The following is a 5,915-nucleotide window of genomic DNA, read 5'->3' as shown; positions in this document are numbered from 1 at the left end:
ACTCATGGAAGCAGGCACTTTGTACTAGGCGTTCTTCTGGGTCCAAAGATGAGACAAAGACTGAAAGCAGCTTTCATTCTAGAAAAGGAGACAGACGAGTCGAAACCTAACTCACCTAACTAACCATGAAACAAAGCAAACAAAACACATACGATCATTCCAAGTATTAATAAATGCTATGATGAAAATTCTAAACCCAAACGTTGAGTGAGACTTCTTTGTAATCTGAATGATTTATCAACTAAAGTCAGTTCATTAATAAGTGGTCCAGTAAACAGGGAGTTTTTGGAAGAGAGATTTGTTAGTAGTCCATTTAGCCTAGCAATTCACAGGTTGCTAGAAGAGCTATATTGTTTGAGTTCATTTGTTTTTTTTCAGAAACCATTTTTGTCCATCAACCTTATTTCCGTTTTCTGTTTAAGAGACTTGGGAAGAACAGCATAAGACTACTCAGTGGTTTTTCCTACCCATTCAGTGGCCTGAGCAGTGGGGGCTGCAGACAAGTCTTGGGTGGCTGCTCAGCGCTCCAGTCTTCAGTAGGGGACTACTGGATAGCCACAGAGGGGACCACGTGACCTCGGGTTGAGTAGCAATAAACTCAGGAACTGAAGCAGTCCATCCACCCTGAAACTCCTCCTTGGTCACAGCCTTTTCAGCAGTGGCTTGCTCTTCCTTTGCAATCTCGTCAGGATCTCTGTAGAAGTAGGGATCAGGCCTGACATCCTGTGGGTGTTTATGCGAGATGGTGCTGCGCACACGCAGAACTTCCCAGGCCAGCATCCACTACATCAGACCCGCTGAGTGAGCTTCCTTGTCGTTGCACAGAGTGGCAATGTCCATATAGCGCAGAGGAGAGTCGGGTTACACACAGCAATGGCAGGCAGGTTAACATAAACGCCTCTGTGAGAGTCCGGTAGTCAGCTCCGGGATCGGTAACCACCAGAAGTCTTGGCTCCCGGAAGACTGCCTGGATCTGTTTAGAGGAGGTTCCAGGACTGAACTGGCCAGCAACAGGAGTAGCCTCAGTGGCAGCAGCAAGCTTCAGCACAGCTTGCTGGCCAATATTCCTGGAGGCTATGACACTGACATCAGCCAGGTTTTCAATGGCAACATTGGCATGAGCTGCCAGCAGAAGTTTCTCCCAGGTACTCTTCAGATTTATGATGTAGATGCCATCACTTCCCCTTTTGTAGGTGTACTGTTCCATTAGGAAGTCAAGGTTGGTGCCACGTAGGTGGATTCCTGCTGCAGGGAATTTGAGGACATCCTCCTCCTCCAGACTTTGTGCAAGTTTCCCTTAAGTTACCACGGGAACACAGGACAATGCCATATGGACCCCTCTCTGGAGAGCGTGGAAAGGTGAGTTTGTTTTTTAAGCACCAAAGTGTTACCAGCAGCATGAAAGCCAATGAAATAAGAACAGAAAAAACATCACTTTAATTTGAAACAAAACATTCTCTCTTTCCTTGTCTTTCTCTCTTTTTTTCTCTCTCGTCTCTGTCTCTCTCACACACACACATACGCACACACAAACACACATCAATCAGCAAACAAGGAAACAAAAGCAAATGTAAAGGAAAGTGAGGAACCTCATCCCACCAGAAATGCCACAAGAAAACTTGAGTTTCATTAAATCAGTGACTAATGAGAATATCTAATTTCAAAGAAAATACATTTTAGTATTATACCTCCAAGATATATAGGTATATAGTACAATTTTCAGTTTTTTTTTTTTTTTTGGTGAGGAAGGTTGGCTCTGGGCTAACATCTGTTGCCAATCTTCCTCTTTTTGCTGAGGAAGATTGTCCCTGAGCTGACATCTGTGCCCATCTTCCTCTATTTTGTATGTGGGACACCACAACAGCATGGCTTGATGGGCAGTGTGTAGGTACATGCCCGGGATCTGAACCTGCAAACCCAGGGCCACCAAAGAGGAGCATGCAAATTTAACCACCATGCCACCAGGCCAGCCCCCCATTTTCATTTTTCTCGCTTTTTTTACTTAAATCTACAAAGTATTTAAATCTAAAGCAATCTACTTTCGTATTAAAAGTAATATAGATTTATTTTAGAAATTTTTTTAAGTAAGAATATGTACAGGAATTAAAATTTTTAAAAACATGATCATCTCTCCTCCTAAGTACTAGAGCTGTCTCCTAATTGATTTTCCTTTCAAAATTGCCTCTCCTCCATCTCAGCCTCCGTTTCACAGCAATTCTGACCATTCTGAACTTCAGATGTGATGAGGTTACTCCTCAACTTAAAATGTTTACATGGCTGATCCCCTCCTTCCCACTGCACACAAGGAACGGCCAGACTTCCAGTAGCTTAGGGTGCCCTGCACGTTCCTTCCCCTGCTTAACTCTCCCACTTGATCTCTTTCGACTTACTTTATGCCCTCTGAGGCTTTAATCCTGTTGTTTCTCCAAGGGAACACACTTCCTCCAACTGCACAGCCTCTGACCATGCTGTGCCCTCCACTTAAAATACACAGAGGCAAGCACCACCCTTTTGGCCAAACAAATCAGAATTACCCTTCTGTTCCAAGATTGCTTCAGCCAATGTCTGGGTTCAGTGTTCATCCTATATGCGATCAGAAGACCCTGTTGATATCCTCCACTTTGTTGCATTATGTTATGATTATTTCTACAAGTATTTATTGAGTATCTTCTGTGTGCCAGCATTGCTCTAGAGGAAAAAGCAGTGAACAAAACAGACAAAAACTCCCACCCTGTTGGAGTTTACATTCTAGTGAGGAGAAACAGACAATAAACAAATAATACCACTTAGAGAATATCTGATGGTAATGAGTCCTATATGGACTGCTTAGGGAAGGAGTGCCGGGCATTCTAATTTGTATCAGGTGATCAGAGAGGGACTCGATGAGACATGACATTTGAACAGAGAGGGGAGGAAGCAAAGGAACAAATCATGCAAATTTCTAGGAGGCAGATATTTCAGGCTGAGGGAAAAGAAAGTGAAATGGCTGTGAGGTCTTCACATCCCTGTGTTTCCAAAGGTCAGCAAGAACATCAGTGTTGGAGTTGAGAGAGAGAAGAGGAGAACCTTTGAAAATGAGGATCTACATCTGGGTTTCAAAAGTGCTGGTATTTTAGACCCAATATTTCTCTGTACATGAATAGCCCAGAGGCTATCTTGGGCATTGTAGGATATTTAGCAACATCCCTGTTCTCTATCCACTAGATAATAGTAGCATTCCCCCTCCCTCCTGAGCAGTGACCATCAAAAATTGCCAAATATCCCCTGTGGGGCAAGATCACCCTCAGTTGAAAACTGCTGTGCTAGAGGTAGCAAGAATAAGATTGTGTGAAGTCTTGTAGGCCACAGTAAAACCCTTGACTTTTACCTTGAGTAAAATGTGAGCCACTGCAAGACACCGAGCACAGACTTGGCATGATCTAACTTCATTGGAGAAATTCATTCTTGCTTCTGTATTGAGAACAGACTGTAAAATAACAGGGCAGGAATACAGAGCACAAGAATCCAAGTAGATGATGGTTGTTCAGATCAAGAAGACAGCCATGGAAGTGATGAGAAGTGGTCAGATTCTGGAGTCATCAGATTTCCTGGCACCTTGTAACGGGTGTGAGAAAAAGACAGGAATCAAGGATGACACCAGTGTTTTTGGTCCCCAAAAAGGAAAGATTGGACTTGCTATCAGCTGAGATGAAGAAGGCTATAAGTGGAATGGGCTTTCAGAGAAAGCTCAGGAATTCTATTTTCTTAATATTAAGTGTGATGTTTCTAGGAGACATTAAGCTGAAGATGTTGAGTTGACGGTTGGATGAGTCTGAATTTCAAGGGAATAATCTGGGTTAGAAACTTGAATTTGAGAGTCATTAACACAGAATTGATTTGTGCAACCATGAGATTACATAAGATCACCAAGGGAATATATGTAGATAGAAAAACAAGAGAGGAGGGCAGGGAAGGGGAAGGGAGGAAAGAAGAGGAGAGAGGAGGAGAAGAGAGAGACGGGGAGGGGAGGGGAGGGAAGAAAAGCCTCACTAATTGAGACCTGGGGTACTTCCACTTGAAGAGATCAGGGAAAAAAGGAGAAATCAACAGTTGAGACTAAGAAGGTGTGTTATAGAGAAGGAGGAAAACAAAATGAGTGTGGTGTCCAAGGAGACAAATGATGAAAGAGTATTAGGGAGAAAGAAATAACCAACTCTGCCAGATGCTTTTGATAGGTAGGAGGAAGCCTGGGAATAGCATTGGATTTAACAATATGAAGGTCACTAATGTTAATGCTGAGAAGATTTTTGATTGAGTAATGGGAGCAAAAGCTTATTGGAGTGAATTAAGAGAGAATAAAAGGGGGACTTTCTGCTTGACTCATCACCTGACTGAACCCTCTGCAAACTCTTTGAATTTTTGAAATCAGAGATATTCACTGCCATTATTTCTTTGTAACTTCTAACTATATGATAATGCCTGGAACAGAGTAGGTGCTCCATAAGTAATTGTACCCCTTAGGGTATCCTATATTATTATAGTCTATAAAAATCTGTGTCATATAGACAGTCGTAGAAATCTTCACAGTTGTGTATTGAATTCTGAGTATTTTAGGATTTTCATATTCTGGCAGCAAGGCCAACTGTAAATTATATCGAGATTATTTTAATTGCTATCGTACTGTCTTAAAGAGTATAAAAGAAATAAGAAATTACTTTCTAATCAATTGTAACCTAGTAAACTATTTTACAATTAGTTATTATTTAAAACGATGGTAGGAAGACCAGAAAACCCCAGGAGATATGTGAGAATGGATGGAGACTAATGGAAAAGAAACATATACATTTTGAATAAAAAAAATATGAACTATAGGATGAAAACAAGCCAGTTATTAGGAGCAAGGTATGGTGAAATAAGAATAACTAAAATAATGGGTAAAATCGAGACAAATAGTGTGACAGCAGGAATACATCCAATATACCCAGTAACCGGGAAGACATTGAAATGAGGCAACAGTTGCCTTGGCAGAAAGGCTTACCTTTAAAGGGTATGGCCATCTCAGAATCATGTTTGGATTGCTGAAGTAGAGGAATTAGCACACTATTGTGGGTTAAATCATATCTCCTTGTATTCCATAACAACATCTATTTAGAACTGGGCGTAAGAGTTTCTTTAAACAATTTGAGAAAAAATAATCGAAGGGTGCAATTCTGTATAAGAAAAGCAAAATGTAATAACAACTGCATATAGTTTGTTGGTTTCTTAGGAAAATTAAGTACAGATAAGTGCTTTCTCAATTGGCAAATGTGCTCATCATTATCTCATTGAATTTTACTAATATGTTGTCATTAAACCAAAAGCAAATCTTAGTATGTTATTTCTGATTCTACCTCCTTGAAAGAGAATGTAAAGGCCCATGAGATACTGTCGTGTAGAATTGAAATAAAGTTCATATTTAAATCCCATGCACTATACAGGCCATTGGCTACAGAGTTAACTCCCAAATCACCTACTATTTGCATCTCAATCTGGCCATGCATTTACTCTTTGTTCCATATGCACTAATATTCGTGAGAGACAAATTACTTGGTTAAAAACATTTTTTCTTTGTGTAAAACATGTGTCCCTATGTTTAAAGAAAAAGTCAATTGCTAGTGCTGATGACTGAAATAAGGAAAAAAGTTAAGAAGACTAAGAAAGTGATAATATTTAAGCAGAAAACATTTTTTGGTTAAGATAAAACAATGAAATTATAAGTTCTGCAGGGGTTCCAATTAATATCCTAAATGAACTCATCATTCTTTCTGATCTGTACAGAGACAAACAAACAAGAAAATTTGTAAAACATCAGTAAATGCTTCCATCAATACTTTTTGGGAAAAACTATGTGCTGTGTGGTATCTTGAGGATATGTTTTAGGAAACTTTCAAAGGTCC

General features: G+C 40.2%; 1 pseudogene; it reads right to left on the bottom strand.

Moving 5' to 3' along the window:
• Nucleotides 1-446: 446 nt before the first annotated feature.
• Nucleotides 447-5,036, bottom strand: LOC101400079 (small ribosomal subunit protein uS2 pseudogene; annotated as a pseudogene).
• Nucleotides 5,037-5,915: the final 879 nt, after the last annotated feature.

Source organism: Ceratotherium simum, chromosome 28, assembly GCF_057802395.1.
Source record: "Ceratotherium simum simum isolate JZ-2026a chromosome 28, ASM5780239v1, whole genome shotgun sequence".
Lineage (NCBI taxonomy): Eukaryota > Metazoa > Chordata > Mammalia > Perissodactyla > Rhinocerotidae > Ceratotherium > Ceratotherium simum.
The sequence above is the reverse complement of the archived record's forward strand: the minus strand, read 5'-3'. Positions and strand labels throughout refer to the sequence as shown.